At 44.0% G+C, this 22,652-nt stretch overlaps 1 long non-coding RNA gene across 1 annotated transcript in view; it reads left to right on the forward strand.

Annotated features, from left to right (window-relative positions):
* LOC146055220 (uncharacterized) overlaps window positions 1-22,652 on the forward strand; it is a 42,038-nt gene that overhangs the window by 13,021 nt on the left and 6,365 nt on the right. Inside the window, exons 4-6 of the long non-coding RNA XR_014468530.1 lie at window positions 3,259-3,389; window positions 9,765-9,895; window positions 21,057-21,184. This is a non-coding gene — a long non-coding RNA (uncharacterized LOC146055220). The remainder of the gene's footprint in view (window positions 1-3,258; window positions 3,390-9,764; window positions 9,896-21,056; window positions 21,185-22,652) is intronic.

Raw genomic sequence — 22,652 nt, forward strand, 5'->3', positions numbered from 1 at the left:
ACAAAAATGAGTGAAAATAATAATTTTCACCTACTTTGGTAGAAATAAAATGATAATATATGGGCTCAATATACCACTTTCAAACCGCTGTACCCTATCACACTTGATTGGGGTGTGAAAACCGAAACCAGCAAATAACTTTTTCCATACTCAGCTATGTGCCTGGAGGGTGAAAGCTGGAACCTGTGAATGAAATGTCACCACCTTGGCAAGGTGCTTGGGGGAGTAAAGCCGGAACCGACGCATGAGATGTTTTGGCCGCGACGAGGTGCTTTTGGGAGTGAAAGCCGTTACCGGCGCAAGAAATGTTCCGGCCGCGGCGTGATGGTTGGGGGGTGAAAGCCGAAAACGGTGCATGAGATGTTCCTGCCGCTGTGAGGTGCTTATTTTCTACAAAAGTAAGTGAAAATAATAATTTTCACCTATTTTGGTAGAAATGAAGTGATAATATATAGGCCCCATATACCTTTTTCGCACTGCTGTACCCAATCACACTTAATTGGGGTGTGAAAACCGGAACTGGCAAATAACTTTTTCCATACGCAGCTATGTGCCTGGAAGGTGAGGTGCTTATTTTCTACAAAAATGAGTGAAAATAATAATTTTCACCTACTTTGGTAGAAATAAAATGATAATATATGGGCTCAATATACCACTTTCAAACCGCTGTACCCTATCACACTTGATTGGGGTGTGAAAACCGAAACCAGCAAATAACTTTTTCCATACTCAGCTATGTGCTTGGAGGGTGAAAGCTGGAACCTGTGAATGAAATGTCACCACCTTGGCAGGGTGCTTGGGGGAGTAAAGCCGGAACCGACGCATGAGATGTTCTGGCCGCGACGAGGTGCTTTTGGGAGTGAAAGCCGGAACCGGCGCAAGAAATGTTCCGGCCGCGGCGTGATGGTTGGGGGGAGATAGCCGAAAACGGTGCATGAGATGTTCCTGCCTCTGTGAGGTGCTTATTTTCTACAAAAGTGAGTGAAAATAATAATTTTCACCTACTTTGGTAGAAATAAAATGATAATATATGGGCTCAATATACCACTTTCACACCACTGTACCCTATCACACTTGATTGGGATGTGAAAACCGAAACCAGCAAATAACTTTTTCCATACTCATCTATGTGCCTGGAGGGTGAAAGCATGAACCTGTGAATGAAATGTCACCACCTTGGCAGGGTGCTTGGGGGAGTAAAGCCGGAACCGACGCATGAGATGTTCTGGCCGCGACAAGGTGCTTTTGGGTGTGAAAGCTGGAACCGGCGCAAGAAATGTTCCGGCCGCGGCGTGATGGTTGGGGGGTGAAAGCCGAAAACTGTGCATGAGATGTTCCTGCCGCTGTGAGGTGCTTATTTTCTACAAAAGTAAGTGAAAATAATAATTTTCAGCTATTTTGGTAGAAATGAAGTGATAATATATATGCCCCATATACCTTTTTCGCACTGCTGTTCCCTATCACACTTGATTGGGGTGTGAAAACCGGAATTGGCAAATAACTTTTTCCATGCGCAGCTATGTGCCTGGAGGGTGAGGTGCTTATTTTCTACAAAAGTGAGTGAAAATAATAATTTTCACCTACTTTGGTAGAAATAAAATGATAATATATGGGCTCAATATACCACTTTCAAACCGCTGTACCCTATCACACTTGATTGGGGTGTGAAAACCGAAACCAGCAATTAACTTTTTCCATACTCAGCTATGTGCCTGGAGGGTGAAAGCTGGAACATGTGAATGAAATGTCACTACCTTGGCAGGGTGCTTGGGGGAGTAAAGCCGGAACCGACGCATGAGATGTTCTGGCCGCGACGAGGTGCTTTTGGGAGTGAAAGCTGGAACCGGCGCATGAAATGTTACGACCATGGCGAAGTGCTTTGGCAAGGTGCCAGATCTGGCGCATGAGATTGCCATGCTTTTGCGATGTGCATGAAGGGGGGTGAAAGCCTAAACTGGCGCATGAGATGTTCCAGGCACTGTGAGGTGCTTGGGGGGTGATAGTCCCTGACTGCTGCTGGCTAAATCAATTAGCTAGCTGCTGCAGAGGAGAAGGAGGAATCTTGCACAATCAGGTGCAATGACGGCTTTCCTGTTTTGAGCCCATTCAGCAGCAGTAGTAGACAGTCAGATGGACAAGCATTCATGTGGCAGGAACCTTTGTGTGACATCACAATCTGCCCTCTATGACATCACAAACTGCTCACTCGGATTCCGGAACCTGACAGCCAGACAGTCACTTGGAACAGACAGGCAGACAGGACAGTCGTGTGTAGGTGAGCTGGGTGGGCCAATGTTTTCTTTTATTGGCAGTTACCACCCAAATGATGGTCCGAAGAAGGTAAGTGATACTTTTTCTAAATCCCCCTCTCAATGATCATCAATTGTTTGGCTCGAAAAAAATTGAAGAGGAAAAAAAAATCCCAAAACAAAAGAGAGAAAAGAGAAAAGAAAAAAATATAAGTTTAACAAAAGAAAACAAAATATAAGAGAAGCGAAAAAGAAATAAAAGAAAAAAAAAACCAAGCCATTTCAAATCGAGAGGGAGGGGGGTCCAAAAATTCCATTGCTGTGTTCCAGTTGATGTTTCTGTGGTAAGATCGTAGGTAAGTCACATAGTGTTTGCATATATATTGGGAGGGCGCAGCGATTGATAAGTCATTTAATTTAGGCAGGCTTCCGGTCTTTTGGCTACGCCGCACATGCTGATTTTAAGTGTAGTGTCACGTCAAGTATTAAACTGCCTCGATTCCAGAAAGTACAATTCAAGAAGTCAAGAAATAGTCACAAAATGATACACTGGAGGCAGGATTTCAAACTTTTTATGCACAAGGGTTAAACCTTGAAGCAAATGCATGCATTTCTAAATACAAAGTTAGAACAAAGGTGCACAAACAATTGATACACCAAATCAAGTGCCCGGAATGGAATTAGTCTATTTTTGGATAACAGATTAGGGTGGTGCACCGGTCCTGGAAGTACTGCAATACCAGGTCAATGAGTGGAGTGGACAGAGCTTGCTGCAAAGTACGTACCCGGGGACCTGCTCAGTTTGTAAAACTGAGTGCCGGGTCCACAGTTAAGGGTCTAATATGTGCTGTAGCATGTATTTGCAATCACTGGGGCAGGGACTGATAAGGATGACTTGTGTTGTCTGTACAGTAATGCATTTATGAGTGTTACGATGTAAGACACAGTATTAATAAATATTCATGTATGTCATGAACATATTATCGCGCCTCCTTCTTCTTTTTTTCAGGTAGACCTTCTCCATGAATGAATTGTGATGTCAACTACTTACCCACCTACTACATCTCTGGACTACTGTGACGTCATTTTTACTACAGCATATTCCAAACGTCGGATGGCAGAAGCAGCTACCCACAACAGGTAAGGAGGCGCGATAATATCTTAATGGCATACATGCGTGTTTATCAAATGTGTATATTTGTTATAGACCCGTACATTACGTTTAAAGTTTGATGAATTTAGGTCCTTATATTATTTTATGCAGACAGCGAGCCAAATCAGGACTGATATCTGTGCAGGAGATATCAGTGATATTGTCTGCATTGCCTTTTTATTGAATGTCAAGAATACTTATTTTGTACTAAAGTAGGTGAATATAATAATTTTCACCTACTTTGATAAAAATTAAGTGATAGTACATAGGCCCCATATACCACTTTCACACCGCTGTACCCTATCACACTTGATTGGGGTGTGAAAACTGTACACGGCGAATAACCTGCTCCATACGCAGCTCTGTGCCTGGAGGGTGAAAGCTGGAACCTGTGAATGAAATGTTCCCGACTTGGCAAGTTGCTTGGGGGAGTAAAGCCGGAACCGACGCATGAGATGTTCTGGCCGCGACGAGGTGCTTTTGGGAGTGAAAGCCGGAACCGGCGCAAGAAATGTTCCGGCCGCGGCGTGATGGTTGGGGGGTGAAAGCCGAAAACGGTGCATGAGATGTTCCTGCCGCTGTGAGGTGCTTATTTTCTACAAAAGTAAGTGAAAATAATAATTTTCACCTATTTTGGTAGAAATGAAGTGATAATATATAGGCCCCATATACCTTTTTTGCACTGCTGTACCCTATCACACTTGATTGGGGTGTGAAAACCGGAACTGGCAAATAACTTTTTCCATACGCATCTATGTGCCTGGAGGGTGAGGTGCTTATTTTCTACAAAAGTGAGTGAAAATAATAATTTTCACCTACTTTGGTAGAAATAAAATGATAATATATAGGCTCAATATACCACTTTCACACGCTGTACCCTATCACACTTGATTGGGGTGTGAAAACCGAAACCAGCAAATAACTTTTTCCATGCTCAGCTATGTGCCTGGAGGGTGAAAGCATTTACCTGTGAATGAAATGTCACCACCTTGGCAGGGTGCTTGGGGAGTGAAGCCGGAACCGACGCATGAGATGTTCTGGCCGCGACGAGGTGCTTTTGGGAGTGAAAGCCGGAACCGGCGCAAGAAATGTTACGGCCGCGGCGTGATGGTTGGGGGGTGATAGCCAAAAACGGTGCATGAGATGTTCCTGCCTCTGTGAGGTGCTTTTTTTTCTACAAAAGTAAGTGAAAATAATAATTTTCACCTACTTTGGTAGAAATGAAGTGATAAAATATATAGAGCCCCATATACCTTTTTCACACTGCTGTACCCTATCACACTTGATTGGGGTGTGAAAACCGAAACTGGCAAATAACTTTTTCCAAATGCAGCTATGTGCCTGGAGGGTGAAAGCATGAACCTGTGAATGAAATGTCACCACCTTGGCAGGGTGCTTGGGGGAGTAAAGCCGGAACCGACGCATGAGATGTTCTGGCCGCGACAAGGTGCTTTTGGGTGTGAAAGCTGGAACCGGCGCAAGAAATGTTCCGGCCGCGGCGTGATGGTTGGGGGGTGAAAGCCGAAAACGGTGCATGAGATGTTCCTGCCGCTGTGAGGTGCTTATTTTCTACAAAAGTAAGTGAAAATAATAATTTTCACCTATTTTGGTAGAAATGAAGTGATAATATATAGGCCCCATATACCTTTTTCGCACTGCTGTACCCAATCACACTTAATTGGGGTGTGAAAACCGGAACTGGCAAATAACTTTTTCCATACGCAGCTATGTGCCTGGAGGGTGAGGTGCTTATTTTCTACAAAAGTGAGTGAAAATAATAATTTTCACCTACTTTGGTAGAAATAAAATGATAATATATGGACTCAATATACCACTTTCAAACCGCTGTACCCTATCACACTTGATTGGGGTGTGAAAACCGAAACCAGCAAATACATTTTTCCATACTCAGCTATGTGCCTGGAGGGTAAAAGCTGGAACCTGTGAATGAAATGTCACCACCTTGGCAAGGTGCTTGGGGGAGTAAAGCCGGAACCGACGCATGAGATGTTCTGGCCGCGACGAGGTGCTTTTGGGAGTGAAAGCCGTTACCGGCGCAAGAAATGTTCCGGCCGCGGCGTGATGGTTGGGGGGTGAAAGCCGAAAACGGTGCATGAGATGTTCCTGCCGCTGTGAGGTGCTTATTTTCTACAAAAGTAAGTGAAAATAATAATTTTCACCTATTTTGGTAGAAATGAAGTGATAATATATAGGCCCCATATACCTTTTTCGCACTGCTGTGCCCAATCACACTTAATTGGGGTGTGAAAACCGGAACTGGCAAATAACTTTTTCCATACGCAGCTATGTGCCTGGAAGGTGAGGTGCTTATTTTCTACAAAAATGAGTGAAAATAATAATTTTCACCTACTTTGGTAGAAATAAAATGATAATATATGGGCTCAATATACCACTTTCAAACCGCTGTACCCTATCACACTTGATTGGGATGTGAAAACCGAAACCAGCAAATAACTTTTTCCATACTCATCTATGTGCCTGGAGGGTGAAAGCATGAACCTGTGAATGAAATGTCACCACCTTGGCAGGGTGCTTGGGGGAGTAAAGCCGGAACCGACGCATGAGATGTTCTGGCCGCGACAAGGTGCTTTTGGGTGTGAAAGCTGGAACCGGCGCAAGAAATGTTCCGGCCGCGGCGTGATGGTTGGGGGGTGAAAGCCGAAAACTGTGCATGAGATGTTCCTGCCGGTGTGAGGTACTTATTTTCTACAAAAGTAAGTGAAAATAATAATTTTCACCTATTTTGGTAGAAATGAAGTGATAATATATAGGCCCCATATACCTTTTTCGCACTGCTGTACCCTATCACACTTGATTGGGGTGTGAAAACCGGAACTGGCAAATAACTTTTTCCATACGCAGCTATGTGCCTGGAAGGTGAGGTGCTTATTTTCTACAAAAGTGAGTGAAAATAATAATTTTCACCTACTTTGGTCGAAATAAAATGAAAATATATAGGCTCAATATACCACTTTCACACCGCTGTACCCTATCACACTTGATTGGGGTGTGAAAACCAAAACCAGCAAATAACTTTTTCCATACTCAGCTATGTGTCTGGAGGGTGAAAGCTGGAACCTGTGAATGAAATGTCACCACCTTGGTAGGGTGCTTGGGGGAGTAAAGCCGGAACCTTCGCATGAGATGTTCTGGCCGCGACGAGGTGCTTTTGGGATTGAAAGCCGGAACCGGCGCAAGAAATGTTCCGGCCGCGGCGTGATGGTTGGGGGGTGAAAGCCGAAAACTGTGCATGAGATGTTCCTGCCGCTGTGAGGTACTTATTTTCTACAAAAGTAAGTGAAAATAATAATTTTCACCTATTTTGGTAGAAATGAAGTGATAATATATAGGCCCCATATACCTTTTTCGCACTGCTGTACCCTATCACACTTGATTGGGGTGTGAAAACCGGAACTGGCAAATAACTTTTTCCATACGCAGCTATGTGCCTGGAAGGTGAGGTGCTTATTTTCTACAAAAGTGAGTGAAAATAATAATTTTCACCTACTTTGGTCGAAATAAAATGATAATATATAGGCTCAATATACCACTTTCACACCGCTGTACCCTATCACACTTGATTGGGGTGTGAAAACCAAAACCAGCAAATAACTTTTTCCATACTCAGCTATGTGTCTGGAGGGTGAAAGCTGGAACCTGTGAATGAAATGTCACCACCTTGGTAGGGTGCTTGGGGGAGTAAAGCCGGAACCTTCGCATAAGATGTTCTGGCCGCGACGAGGTGCTTTTGGGAGTGAAAGCCGGAACTGGCGCAAGAAATGTTCCGGCCGCGGCGTGATGGTTGGGGGGTGAAAGCCGAAAACGGTGCATGAGATGTTCCTGCCGCTGTGAGGTGCTTATTTTCTACAAAAGTAAGTGAAAATAATAATTTTCACCTATTTTGGTAGAAATTAAGTGATAATATATAGGCCCCATATACCTTTTTCGCACTGCTGTACCCTATCACACTTGATTGGGGTGTGAAAACCGGAACTGGCAAATAACTTTTTCCATACGCAGCTATGTGCCTGGAGGGTGAGGTGCTTATTTTCTACAAAAGTGAGTGAAAATAATAATTTTCACCTACTTTGGTAGAAATAAAATGATAATATATGGACTCAATATACCACTTTCAAACCGCTGTACCCTATCACACTTGATTGGGGTGTGAAAACCGAAACCAGCAAATAAATTTTTCCATACTCAGCTATGTGCCTGGAGGGTGAAAGCTGGAACCTGTGAATGAAATGTCACCACCTTGGCAGGGTGCTTGGGGGAGTAAAGCCGGAACCGACGCATGAGATGTTCTGGCCGCGACGAGGTGCTTTTGGGAGTGAAAGCCGGAACCGGCGCAAGAAATGTTCCGGCAGCGGCGTGATGGTTGGGGGGTGAAAGCCGAAAACGGTGCATGAGATGTTCCTGCCGCTGTGAGGTGCTTATTTTCTACAAAAGTAAGTGAAAATAATAATTTTCAGCTATTTTGGTAGAAATGAAGTGATAATATATAGGCCCCATATACCTTTTTCGCACTGCTGTTCCCTATCACACTTGATTGGGGTGTGAAAACCGGAACTGGCAAATAACTTTTTCCATGCGCAGCTATGTGCCTGGAGGGTGAGGTGCTTATTTTCTACAAAAGTGAGTGAAAATAATAATTTTCACCTACTTTGGTAGAAATAAAATGATAATATATGGGCTCAATATACCACTTTCAAACCGCTGTACCCTATCACACTTGATTGGGGTGTGAAAACCGAAACCAGCAATTAACTTTTTCCATACTCAGCTATGTGCCTGGAGGGTGAAAGCTGGAACCTGTGAATGAAATGTCACTACCTTGGCAGGGTGCTTGGGGGAGTAAAGCCGGAACCGACGCATGAGATGTTCTGGCCGCGACGAGGTGCTTTTGGGAGTGAAAGCTGGAACCGGCGCATGAAATGTTACGACCATGGCGAGGTGCTTTGGCAAGGTGCCAGATCTGGCGCATGAGATTGCCATGCTTTTGCGATGTGCATGAAGGGGGGTGAAAGCCTAAACTGGCGCATAAGATGTTCCAGGCACTGTGAGGTGCTTGGGGGGTGATAGTCCCTGACTGCTGCTGGCTAAATCAATCAGCTAGCTGCTGCAGAGGAGAAGGAGGAATCTTGCACAATCAGGTGCAATGACGGCTTTCCTGTTTTGAGCCCATTCAGCAGCAGTAGTAGACAGTCAGATGGACAAGCATTCATGTGGCAGGAACCTTTGTGTGACATCACAATCTGCCCTCTATGACATCACAAACTGCTCACTCGGATTCCGGAACCTGACAGCCAGACAGTCACTTGGAACAGACAGGCAGACAGGACAGTCGTGTGTAGGTGAGCTGGGTGGGCCAATGTTTTCTTTTATTGGCAGTTACCACCCAAATGATGGTCCGAAGAAGGTAGGTGATACTTTTTCTAAATCCCCCTCTCAATGATCATCAATTGTTTGGCTCGGAAAAAATTGAAGAGGAAAAAAAATTCCCAAAACAAAAGAGAGAAAAGAGAAAAGAAAAAAATATAAGTTTAACAAAAGAAAACAAAATATAAGAGAAGCGAAAAAGAAATAAAAGAAAAAAAAAAACCAAGCCATTTCAAATCGAGAGGGAGGGGGGTCCAAAAATTCCATTGCTGTGTTCCAGTTGATGTTTCTGTGGTAAGATCGTAGGTAAGTCACATAGTGTTTGCATATATATTGGGAGGGCGCAGCGATTGATAAGTCATTTAATTTAGGCAGGCTTCCGGTCTTTTGGCTACGCCGCACATGCTGATTTTAAGTGTAGTGTCACGTCAAGTATTAAACTGCCTCGATTCCAGAAAGTACAATTCAAGAAGTCAAGAAATAGTCACAAAATGATACACTGGAGGCAGGATTTCAAACTTTTTATGCACAAGGGTTAAACCTTGAAGCAAATGCATGCATTTCTAAATACAAAGTTAAAACAAAGGTGCACAAACAATTGATACACCAAATCAAGTGCCCGGAATGGAATTAGTCTATTTTTGGATAACAGATTAGGGTGGTGCACCGGTCCTGGAAGTACTGCAATACCAGGTCAATGAGTGGAGTGGACAGAGCTTGCTGCAAAGTACGTACCCGGGGACCTGCTCAGTTTGTAAAACTGAGTGCCGGGTCCACAGTTAAGGGTCTAATATGTGCTGTAGCATGTATTTGCAATCACTGGGGCAGGGACTGATAAGGATGACTTGTGTTGTCTGTACAGTAATGCATTTATGAGTGTTACGATGTAAGACACAGTATTAATAAATATTCATGTATGTCATGAACATATTATCGCGCCTCCTTCTTCTTTTTTTCAGGTAGACCTTCTCCATGAATGAATTGTGATGTCAACTACTTACCCACCTACTACATCTCTGGACTACTGTGACGTCATTTTTACTACAGCATATTCCAAACGTCGGATGGCAGAAGCAGCTACCCACAACAGGTAAGGAGGCGCGATAATATCTTAATGGCATACATGCGTGTTTATCAAATGTGTATATTTGTTATAGACCCGTACATTACGTTTAAAGTTTGATGAATTTAGGTCCTTATATTATTTTATGCAGACAGCGAGCCAAATCAGGACTGATATCTGTGCAGGAGATATCAGTGATATTGTCTGCATTGCCTTTTTATTGAATGTCAAGAATACTTATTTTGTACTAAAGTAGGTGAATATAATAATTTTCACCTACTTTGATAAAAATTAAGTGATAGTACATAGGCCCCATATACCACTTTCACACCGCTGTACCCTATCACACTTGATTGGGGTGTGAAAACTGTACACGGCGAATAACCTGCTCCATAAGCAGCTCTGTGCCTGGAGGGTGAAAGCTGGAACCTGTGAATGAAATGTTCCCGACTTGGCAAGTTGCTTGGGGGAGTAAAGCTGGAACCGACGCATGAGATGTTCTGGCCGCGACGAGGTGCTTTTGGGAGTGAAAGCCGGAACCGGCGCAAGAAATGTTCCGGCAGCGGCGTGATGGTTGGGGGGTGAAAGCCGAAAACGGTGCATGAGATGTTCCTGCCGCTGTGAGGTGCTTATTTTCTACAAAAGTAAGTGAAAATAATAATTTTCACCTATTTTGGTAGAAATGAAGTGATAATATATAGGCCCCATATACCTTTTTCGCACTGCTGTACCCTATCACACTTAATTGGGGTGTGAAAACCGGAACTGGCAAATAACTTTTTCCATACGCAGCTATGTGCCTGGAAGGTGAGGTGCTTATTTTCTACAAAAGTGAGTGAAAATAATAATTTTCACCTACTTTGGTAGAAATAAAATGATAACATATGGGCTCAATATACCACATTCAAACCGCTGTACCCTATCACACTTGATTGGGGTGTGAAAACCGAAACCAGCAAATAACTTTTTCCATACTCCGCTATGTGCCTGGAGGGTGAAAGCTGGAACCTGTGAATGAAATGTCACCACCTTGGCAGGGTGCTTGGGGGAGTAAAGCCGGAACCGACGCATGAGATGTTCTGGCCGCGACGAGGTGCTTTTGGGAGTGAAAGCCGGAACCGGCGCAAGAAATGTTCCGGCCGCGGCGTGATGGTTGGGGGGTGATAGCCGAAAACGGTGCATGAGATGTTCCTGCCTCTGTGAGGTGCTTTTTTTTCTACAAAAGTAAGCGAAAATAATAATTTTCACCTACTTTGGTAGAAATGAAGTGATAATATATAGGCCCCATATACCTTTTTCGCACTGCTGTACCCTATCACACTTGATTGGGGTGTGAAAACCGGACCTGACAAATAACTTTTTCCATACGCAGCTATGTGCCTGGAGGGTGAGGTACTTATTTTCTACAAAAGTGAGTGAAAATAATAATTTTCACCTACTTTGGTAGAAATAAAATGATAATTTATGGGCTCAATATACCACTTTCACACAGCTGTACCCTATCACACTTGATTGGGGTGTGAAAACCGAAACCAGCAAATAACTTTTTCCATACTCAGCTATGTGCCTGGAGGGTGAAAGCATGAACCTGTGAATGAAATGTCACCACCTTGGCAGGGTGCTTGGGGGAGTAAAGCCGGAACCGACGCATGAGATGTTCTGGCCGCGACAAGGTGCTTTTGGGTGTGAAAGCTGGAACCGGCGCAAGAAATCTTCCGGCCGCGGAGTGATGGTTGGGGGGTGAAAGTCGAAAATGGTGCACGAGATGTTCCTGCCGCTGTGAGGTACTTATTTTCTACAAAAGTAAGTTAAAATAATAATTTTCACCTACTTTGGTAGAAATGAAGTGATAAAATATATAGAGCCCCATATACCTTTTTCACACTGCTGTACACTATCACACTTGATTGGGGTGTGAAACCCGAAACTGGCAAATAACTTTTTCCATACGCAGCTATGTGCCTGGAGGGTGAGGTGCTTATTTTCTACAAAAGTGAGTGAAAATAATAATTTTCACCTTCTTTGGTAGAAATAAAATGATAATATATAGGCTCAATATACCACTTTCACACTGCTCTACCCTATCACACTTGATTGGGGTGTGAAAACCAAAACCAGCAAATAAATTTTTCCATACTCAGCTATGTGCCTGGAGGGTGAAAGCTGGAACCTGTGAATGAAATGTCACCACCTTGGCAAGGTGCTTGGGGGAGTAAAGCCGGAACCGACGCATGAGATGTTTTGGCCGCGACGAGGTGCTTTTGGGAGTGAAAGCCGTTACCGGCGCAAGAAATGTTCCGGCCGCGGCGTGATGGTTGGGGGGTGAAAGCCAAAAACGGTGCATGAGATGTTCCTGCCGCTGTGAGGTGCTTATTTTCTACAAAAGTAAGTGAAAATAATAATTTTCACCTATTTTGGTAGAAATGAAGTGATAATATATAGGCCCCATATACCTTTTTCGCACTGCTGTACCCAATCACACTTAATTGGGGTGTGAAAACCGGAACTGGCAAATAACTTTTTTCATACGCAGCTATGTGCCTGGAAGGTGAGGTGCTTATTTTTTACAAAAATGAGTGAAAATAATAATTTTCACCTACTTTGGTAGAAATAAAATGATAATATATGGGCTCAATATACCACTTTCAAACCGCTGTACCCTATCACACTTGATTGGGGTGTGATAACCGAAACCAGCAAATAACTTTTTCCATACTCAGCTATGTGCTTGGAGGGTGAAAGCTGGAACCTGTGAATGAAATGTCACCACCTTGGCAGGGTGCTTGGGGGAGTAAAGCCGGAACCGACACATGAGATGTTCTGGCCGCGACGAGGTGCTTTTGGGAGTGAAAGCCGGAACCGGCGCAAGAAATGTTCCGGCCGCGGCGTGATGGTTGGGGGGTGATAGCCGAAAACGGTGCATGAGATGTTCCTGCCTCTGTGAGGTGCTTATTTTCTACAAAAGTGAGTGAAAATAATAATTTTCACCTACTTTGGTAGAAATAAAATGATAATATATGGGCTCAATATACCACTTTCACACCGCTGTACCCTATCACACTTGATTGGGATGTGAAAACCGAAACCAGCAAATAACTTTTTCCATACTCATCTATGTGCCTGGAGGGTGAAAGCATGAACCTGTGAATGAAATGTCACCACCTTGGCAGGGTGCTTGGGGGAGTAAAGCCGGAACCGACGCATGAGATGTTCTGGCCGCGACAAGGTGCTTTTGGGTGTGAAAGCTGGAACCGGCGCAAGAAATGTTCCGGCCGCGGCGTGATGGTTGGGGGGTGAAAGCCGAAAACTGTGCATGAGATGTTCCTGCCGCTGTGAGGTACTTATTTTCTACAAAAGTAAGTGAAAATAATAATTTTCACCTATTTTGGTAGGCAATGAAGTGATAATATATAGGCCCCATATACCTTTTTCGCACTGCTGTACCCTATCACACTTGATTGGGGTGTGAAAACCGGAACTGGCAAATAACTTTTTCCATACGCAGCTATGTGCCTGGAAGGTGAGGTGCTTATTTTCTACAAAAGTGAGTGAAAATAATAATTTTCACCTACTTTGGTCGAAATAAAATGATAATATATAGGCTCAATATACCACTTTCACACCGCTGTACCCTATCACACTTGATTGGGGTGTGAAAACCAAAACCAGCAAATAACTTTTTCCATACTCAGCTATGTGTCTGGAGGGTGAAAGCTGGAACCTGTGAATGAAATGTCACCACCTTGGTAGGGTGCTTGGGGGAGTAAAGCCGGAACCTTCGCATGAGATGTTCTGGCCGCGACGAGGTGCTTTTGGGAGTGAAAGCCGGAACCGGCGCAAGAAATGTTCCGGCCGCGGCGTGATGGTTGGGGGGTGAAAGCCGAAAACAGTGCATGAGATGTTCCTGCCGCTGTGAGGTGGTTATTTTCTACAAAAGTAAGTGAAAATAATAATTTTCACCTATTTTGGTAGAAATGAAGTGATAATATATAGGCCCCATATACCTTTTTCGCACTGCTGTACCCTATCACACTTGATTGGGGTGTGAAAACCGGAACTGGCAAATAACTTTTTCCATACGCAGCTATGTGCCTGGAGGGTGAGGTGCTTATTTTCTACAAAAGTGAGTGAAAATAATAATTTTCACCTACTTTGGTAGAAATAAAATGATAATATATGGACTCAATATACCACTTTCAAACCGCTGTACCCTATCACACTTGATTGGGGTGTGAAAACCGAAACCAGCAAATAAATTTTTCCATACTCAGCTATGTGCCTGGAGGGTGAAAGCTGGAACCTGTGAATGAAATGTCACCACCTTGGCAGGGTGCTTGGGGGAGTAAAGCCGGAACCGACGCATGAGATGTTCTGGGCGCGACGAGGTGCTTTTGGGAGTGAAAGCCGGAACCGGCGCAAGAAATGTTCCGGCAGCGGCGTGATGGTTGGGGGATGAAAGCCGAAAACGGTGCATGAGATGTTCCTGCCGCTGTGAGGTGCTTATTTTCTACAAAAGTAAGTGAAAATAATAATTTTCACCTATTTTGGTAGAAATGAAGTGATAATATATAGGCCCCATATACCTTTTTCGCACTGCTGTACCCTATCACACTTAATTGGGGTGTGAAAACCGGAACTGGCAAATAACTTTTTCCATACGCAGCTATGTGCCTGGAAGGTGAGGTGCTTATTTTCTACAAAAGTGAGTGAAAATAATAATTTTCACCTACTTTGGTAGTAATAAAATGATAACATATGGGCTCAATATACCACTTTCAAACCGCTGTACCCTATCACACTTGATTGGGGTGTGAAAACCGAAACCAGCAAATAACTTTTTCCATACTCAGCTATGTGCCTGGAGGGTGAAAGCTGGAACCTGTGAATGAAATGTCACCACCTTGGCAGGGTGCTTGGGGGAGTAAAGCCGGAACCGATGCATGAGATGTTCTGGCCGCGACGAGGTGCTTTTGGGAGTGAAAGCCGGAACCGGCGCAAGAAATGTTCCGGCCGCGGCGTGATGGTTGGGGGGTGATAGCCGAAAACGGTGCATGAGATGTTCCTGCCTCTGTGAGGTGCTTTTTTTCTACAAAAGTAAGTGAAAATAATAATTTTCACCTACTTTGGTAGAAATGAAGTGATAATATATAGGCCCCATATACCTTTTTCGCACTGCTGTACCCTATCACACTTGATTGGGGTGTGAAAACCGGACCTGACAAATAACTTTTTCCATACGCAGCTATGTGCCTGGAGGGTGAGGTACTTATTTTCTACAAAAGTGAGTGAAAATAATAATTTTCACCTACTTTGGTAGAAATAAAATGATAATTTATGGGCTCAATATACCACTTTCACACCGCTGTACCCTATCACACTTGATTGGGGTGTGAAAACCGAAACCAGCAAATAACTTTTTCCATACTCAGCTATGTGCCTGGAGGGTGAAAGCATGAACCTGTGAATGAAATGTCACCACCTTGGCAGGGTGCTTGGGGGAGTAAAGCCGGAACCGACGCATGAGATGTTCTGGCCGCGACAAGGTGCTTTTGGGTGTGAAAGCTGGAACCGGCGCAAGAAATCTTCCGGCCGCGGAGTGATGGTTGGGGGGTGAAAGTCGAAAATGGTGCACGAGATGTTCCTGCCGCTGTGAGGTACTTATTTTCTACAAAAGTAAGTTAAAATAATAATTTTCACCTACTTTGGTAGAAATGAAGTGATAAAATATATAGAGCCCCATATACCTTTTTCACACTGCTGTACACTATCACACTTGATTGGGGTGTGAAACCCGAAACTGGCAAATAACTTTTTCCATACGCAGCTATGTGCCTGGAGGGTGAGGTGCTTATTTTCTACAAAAGTGAGTGAAAATAATAATTTTCACCTACTTTGGTAGAAATAAAATGATAATATATAGGCTCAATATACCACTTTCACACTGCTGTACCCTATCACACTTGATTGGGGTGTGAAAACCAAAACCAGCAAATAACTTTTTCCATACTCAGCTATGTGCCTGGAGGGTGAAAGCTGGAACCTGTGAATGAAATGTCACCACCTTGGCAGGGTGCTCGGTGGAGTAAAGCCGGAACCGACGCATGAGATGTTCTGGCCGCGACGAGGTGCTTTTGGGAGTGAAAGCCGGAACCGGCGCAAGAAATGTTCCGGCCGCGGCGTGATGGTTGGGGGGTGAAAGCCGAAAACGGTGCATGAGATGTTCCTGCCGCTGTGAGGTGCTTATTTTCTACAAAAGTAAGTGAAAATAATAATTTTCACCTATTTTGGTAGAAATGAAGTGATAATATATAGGCCCAATATACCTTTTTCGCACTGCTGTGCCCTATCACACTTGATTGGGGTGTGAAAACCGGACCTGACAAATAACTTTTTCCATACGCAGCTATGTGCCTGGAGGGTGAGGTACTTATTTTCTACAAAAGTGAGTGAAAATAATAATTTTCACCTACTTTGGTAGAAATAAAATGATAATTTATGGGCTCAATATACCACTTTCACACCGCTGTACCCTATCACACTTGATTGGGGTGTGAAAACCGAAACCAGCAAATAACTTTTTCCATACTCAGCTATGTGTCTGGAGGGTGAAAGCTGGAACCTGTGAATGAAATGTAACCACCTTGGCAGGGTGCTTGGGGGAGTAAAGCCGGAACCGACGCATGAGATGTTCTGGCCGCGACGAGGTGCTTTTGGGAGTGAAAGCCGGTACGGCCCAAGAAATGTTCCGGCCGCGGCGTGATGGTTGGTGGGTGAAAGCCGAAAACGGTGCATGAGATGTTCCTGCCGCTGTGAGGTGCTTATTTTCTACAAAAGTAAGTGAAAATAATAATTTTCACCTATTTTGGTAGAAATGAAGTGATAATATATAGGCCCCATATACCTTTTTCGCACTGCTGTACCCTATCACACTTGATTGGGGTGTGAATACCGGAACTGGCAAATAACTTTTTCCATACGCAGCTATGTGCCTTGAGGGTGAGGTGCTTATTTTCTACAAAAGTGAGTGAAAATAATAATTTTCACCTACTTTGGTCGAAATAAAATGATAATATATAGGCTCAATATACCACTTTCACACCGCTGTACCCTATCACACTTGATTGGGGTGTGAAAACCAAAACCAGCAAATAACTTTTTCCATACTCAGCTATGTGCCTGGAGGGTGAAAGCTGGAACCTGTGAATGAAATGTCACCACCTTGGCAGGGTGCTTGGGGGAGTAAAGACGGAACCGACGAATGAGATGTTCTGGCCGCAACGAGGTGCTTTTGGGAGTGAAAGACGGAACTGGCGCAAGAAATGTTCCGGCCGCGGCGTGATGGTTGGGGGGTGAAAGCCGAAAACGGTGCATGAGATGTTCCTGCCGCTGTGAGGTGCTTATTTTCTACAAAAGTAAGTGAAAATAATAATTTTCACCTATTTTGGTAGAAATGAAGTGATAATATATAGGCCCCATATACCTTTTTCACACTGCTGTACCCTATCACACTTGATTGGGGTGTGAAAACCGGAACTGGCAAATAACTTTTTCCATACGCAGCTATGTGCCTGGAGGGTGAGGTGCTTATTTTCTACAAAAGTGAGTGAAAATAATAATTTTCACCTACTTTGGTAGAAATAAAATGATAATATATGGACTCAATATACCACTTTCAAACCGCTGTACCCTATCACACTTGATTGGGGTGTGAAAACCGAAACCAGCAAATAAATTTTTCCATACTCAGCTATGTGCCTGGAGGGTGAAAGCTGGAACCTGTGAATGAAATGTCACCACCTTGGCAGGGTGCTTGGGGGAGTAAAGCCGGAACCGACGCATGAGATGTTCTGGCCGCGACGAGGTGCTTTTGGGAGTGAAAGCCGTTACCGGCGCAAGAAATGTTCCGGCCGCGGCGTGATGGTTGGGGGGTGAAAGCCGAAAACGGTGCATGAGATGTTCCTGCCGCTGTGAGGTACTTATTTTCTACAAAAGTAAGTGAAAATAATAATTTTCACCTATTTTGGTAGAAATGAAGTGATAATATATAGGCCCCATATACCTTTTTCGCACTGCTGTACCCTATCACACTTGATTGGGGTGTGAAAACCGGAACTGGCAAATAACTTTTTCCATATGCAGCTATGTGCCTGAAGGGTGAGGTGCTTATTTTTTACAAAAGTGAGTGAAAATAATAATTTTCACCTACTTTGGTAGAAATAAAATGATAATATATGGACTCAATATACCACTTTAAACCGCTGTACCCTATCACACTTGATTGGGGTGTGAAAACCGAAACCAGCAAATATATTTTTCCATACTCAGCTATGTGCCTGGAGGGTGAAAGCTGGAACCTGTGAATGAAATGTCACCACCTTGGCAGGGTGCTTGGGGGAGTAAAGCCGGAACCGACGCATGAGATGTTCTGGCCGCGACGAGGTGCTTTTGGGAGTGAAAGCCGGTACGGCCCAAGAAATGTTCCGGCCGCGGCGTGATGGTTGGGGGGTGAAAGCCGAAAACGGTGCATGAGATGTTCCTGCCGCTGTGAGGTGCTTATTTTCTACAAAAGTAAGTGAAAATAATAATTTTCACCTATTTTGGTAGAAATGAAGTGATAATATATAGGCCCAATATACCTTTTTCGCACTGCTGTGCCCTATCACACTTGATTGGGGTGTGAAAACCGGACCTGACAAATAACTTTTTCCATACGCAGCTATGTGCCTGGAGGGTGAGGTACTTATTTTCTACAAAAGTGAGTGAAAATAATAATTTTCACCTACTTTGGTAGAAATAAAATGATAATTTATGGGCTCAATATACCACTTTCACACCGCTGTACCCTATCACACTTGATTGGGGTGTGAAAACCGAAACCAGCAAATAACTTTTTCCATACTCAGCTATGTGTCTGGAGGGTGAAAGCTGGAACCTGTGAATGAAATGTCACCACCTTGGCAGGGTGCTTGGGGGAGTAAAGCCGGAACCGACGCATGAGATGTTCTGGCCGCGACGAGGTGCTTTTGGGAGTGAAAGACGGAACCGGCGCAAGAAATGTTCCGGCCGCGGCGTGATGGTTGGGGGGTGAAAGCCGAAAACGGTGCATGAGATGTTCCTGCCGCTGTGAGGTACTTATTTTCTACAAAAGTAAGTGAAAATAATAATTTTCACCTATTTTGGTAGAAATTAAGTGATAATATATAGGCCCCATATACCTTTTTCGCACTGCTGTACCCTATCACACTTGATTGGGGTGTGAAACCCGAAACTGGCAAATAACTTTTTCCATACGCAGCTATGTGCCTGGAGGGTGAGGTGCTTATTTTCTACAAAAGTGAGTGAAAATAATAATTTTCACCTACTTTGGTAGAAATAAAATGATAATATATAGGCTCAATATACCACTTTCACACTGCTGTACCCTATCACACTTGATTGGGGTGTGAAAACCAAAACCAGCAAATAACTTTTTCCATACTCAGCTATGTGCCTGGAGGGTGAAAGCTGGAACCTGTGAATGAAATGTCACCACCTTGGCAGGGTGCTCGGTGGAGTAAAGCCGGAACCGACGCATGAGATGTTCTGGCCGCGACGAGGTGCTTTTGGGAGTGAAAGCCGGAACCGGCGCAAGAAATGTTCCGGCCGCGGCGTGATGGTTGGGGGGTGAAAGCCGAAAACGGTGCATGAGATGTTCCTGCCGCTGTGAGGTGCTTATTTTCTACAAAAGTAAGTGAAAATAATAATTTTCACCTATTTTGGTAGAAATGAAGTGATAATATATAGGCCCAATATACCTTTTTCGCACTGCTGTGCCCTATCACACTTGATTGGGGTGTGAAAACCGGACCTGACAAATAACTTTTTCCATACGCAGCTATGTGCCTGGAGGGTGAGGTACTTATTTTCTACAAAAGTGAGTGAAAATAATAATTTTCACCTACTTTGGTAGAAATAAAATGATAATTTATGGGCTCAATATACCACTTTCACACCGCTGTACCCTATCACACTTGATTGGGGTGTGAAAACCGAAACCAGCAAATAACTTTTTCCATACTCAGCTATGTGTCTGGAGGGTGAAAGCTGGAACCTGTGAATGAAATGTCACCACCTTGGCAGGGTGCTTGGGGGAGTAAAGCCGGAACCGACGCATGAGATGTTCTGGCCGCGACGAGGTGCTTTTGGGAGTGAAAGACGGAACCGGCGCAAGAAATGTTCCGGCCGCGGCGTGATGGTTGGGGGGTGAAAGCCGAAAACGGTGCATGAGATGTTCCTGCCGCTGTGAGGTACTTATTTTCTACAAAAGTAAGTGAAAATAATAATTTTCACCTATTTTGGTAGAAATGAAGTGATAATATATAGGCCCCATATACCTTTTTCGCACTGCTGTACCCTATCACACTTGATTGGGGTGTGAAAACCGGAACTGGCAAATAACTTTTTCCATTCGCAGCTATGTGCCTGGAAGGTGAGGTGCTTATTTTCTACAAAAGTGAGTGAAAATAATAATTTTCACCTACTTTGGTCGAAATAAAATGATAATATATAGGCTCAATATACCACTTTCACACCGCTGTACCCTATCACACTTGATTGGGGTGTGAAAACCAAAACCAGCAAATAACTTTTTCCATACTCAGCTATGTGTCTGGAGGGTGAAAGCTGGAACCTGTGAATGAAATGTCACCACCTTGGTAGGGTGCTTGGGGGAGTAAAGCCGGAACCGACGCATGAGATGTTCTGGCCGCGACGAGGTGCTTTTGGGAGTGAAAGCTGGAACCGGCGCATGAAATGTTCCGGCCATGGCGAGGTGCTTTGGCAAGGTGCCAGATCTGGCACATGAGATTGCCATGCAGAGGGGTGAAAGCCTAAACTGGCGCATGAGATGTTCCAGGCACTGTGAGGTGCTTGGGGGGTGATAGTCCCTGACAGCTCCTCAAGACTGGCTGCTGCAAAGTACGTACCCGGGGACATGCTCAGTTTGTAAAACTGAGTGCCGGGTCCACAGTTAAGGGTCTAATATGTGCTGTAGCATGTATTTGCAATCACTGTGGCAGGGACTGATAAGGATGACTTGTGTTGTCTGTACAGTACTGCATTTATGAGTGTTACGATGTAAGACACAGTATTAATAAATATTCATGTATGTCATGAACATATTATCGCGCCTCCTTCTTCTTTTTTTCAGGTAGACCTTCTCCATGAATGAATTGTGATGTCAACTACTTACCCACCTACATCTCTGGACTACTGTGACGTCATTTTTACTACAGCATATTCCAAACCTCGGATGGCAGAAGCAGCTACCCACAACAGGTAAGGAGGCGCGATAATATCTTGCTGGCATACATGCGTGTTTATCAAATGTGTATATTTGTTATAGACCCGTACATTACGTTTAAAGTTTGATGAATTTAGGTCCTTATATTATTTTATGCAGACAGCGAGCCAAATCAGGACTGATATCTGTGCAGGAGATATCAGTGATATTGTCTGCATTGCCTTTTTATTGAATGTCAAGAATACTTATTTTGTACTAAAGTAGGTGAATATAATAATTTTCACCTACTTTGATAAAAATTAAGTGATAGTACATAGGCCCCATATACCACTTACACACCGCTGTACCCTATCACACTTGATTGGGGTGTGAAAACTGTACACGGCGAATAACCTGCTCCATAAGCAGCTCTGTGCCTGGAGGGTGAAAGCTGGAACCTGTGAATGAAATGTTCCCGACTTGGCAAGTTGCTTGGGGGAGTAAAGCTGGAACCGACGCATGAGATGTTCTGGCCGCGACGAGGTGCTTTTGGGAGTGAAAGCCGGAACCGGCGCAAGAAATGTTCCGGCCGCGGCGTGATGGTTGGGGGGTGAAAGCCGAAAACGGTGCATGAGATGTTCCTGCCGCTGTGAGGTGCTTATTTTCTACAAAAGTAAGTGAAAATAATAATTTTCACCTACTTTGGTAGAAATAAAATGATAATATATAGGCTCAATATACCACTTTCACACCGCTGTACCCTATCACACTTGATTGAGGTGTGAAAACCGAAACCAGCAAATAACTTTTTCCATACTCAGCTATGTGCCTGGAGGGTGAAAGCATTTACCTGTGAATGAAATGTCACCAGCTTGGGGTGCTTGGGGAGTGAAGCCGGAACCGACGCATGAGATGTTCTGGCCGCGACAAGGTGCTTTTGGGTGTGAAAGCTGGAACCGGCGCAAGAAATCTTCCGGCCGCGGAGTGATGGTTGGGGGGTGAAAGCCGAAAACGGTGCACGAGATGTTCCTGCCGCTGTGAGGTACTTATTTTCTACAAAAGTAAGTGAAAATAATAATTTTCACCTATTTTGGTAGAAATGAAGTGATAATATATAGGCCCCATATACCTTTTTCGCACTGCTGTACCCTATCACACTTGATTGGGGTGTGAAAACCGGAACTGGCAAATAACTTTTTCCATACGCAGCTATGTGCCTGAAGGGTGAGGTGCTTATTTTCTACAAAAGTGAGTGAAAATAATAATTTTCACCTACTTTGGTAGAAATAAAATGATAATATATGGACTCAATATACCACTTTCAAACCGCTGTACCCTATCACACTTGATTGGGGTGTGAAAACCGAAACCAGCAAATATATTTTTCCATACTCAGCTATGTGCCTGGAGGGTGAAAGCTGGAACCTGTGAATGAAATGTCACCACCTTGGCAGGGTGCTTGGGGGAGTAAAGCCGGAACTGACGCATGAGATGTTCTGGCCGCGACGAGGTGCTTTTGGGAGT

The sequence above is a fragment of the Crinia signifera genome, unplaced genomic scaffold (genome assembly GCF_055691185.1).
Source record: "Crinia signifera unplaced genomic scaffold, ASM5569118v1 HAP2_SCAFFOLD_371, whole genome shotgun sequence".
NCBI classification, from domain to species: domain Eukaryota; kingdom Metazoa; phylum Chordata; class Amphibia; order Anura; family Myobatrachidae; genus Crinia; species Crinia signifera.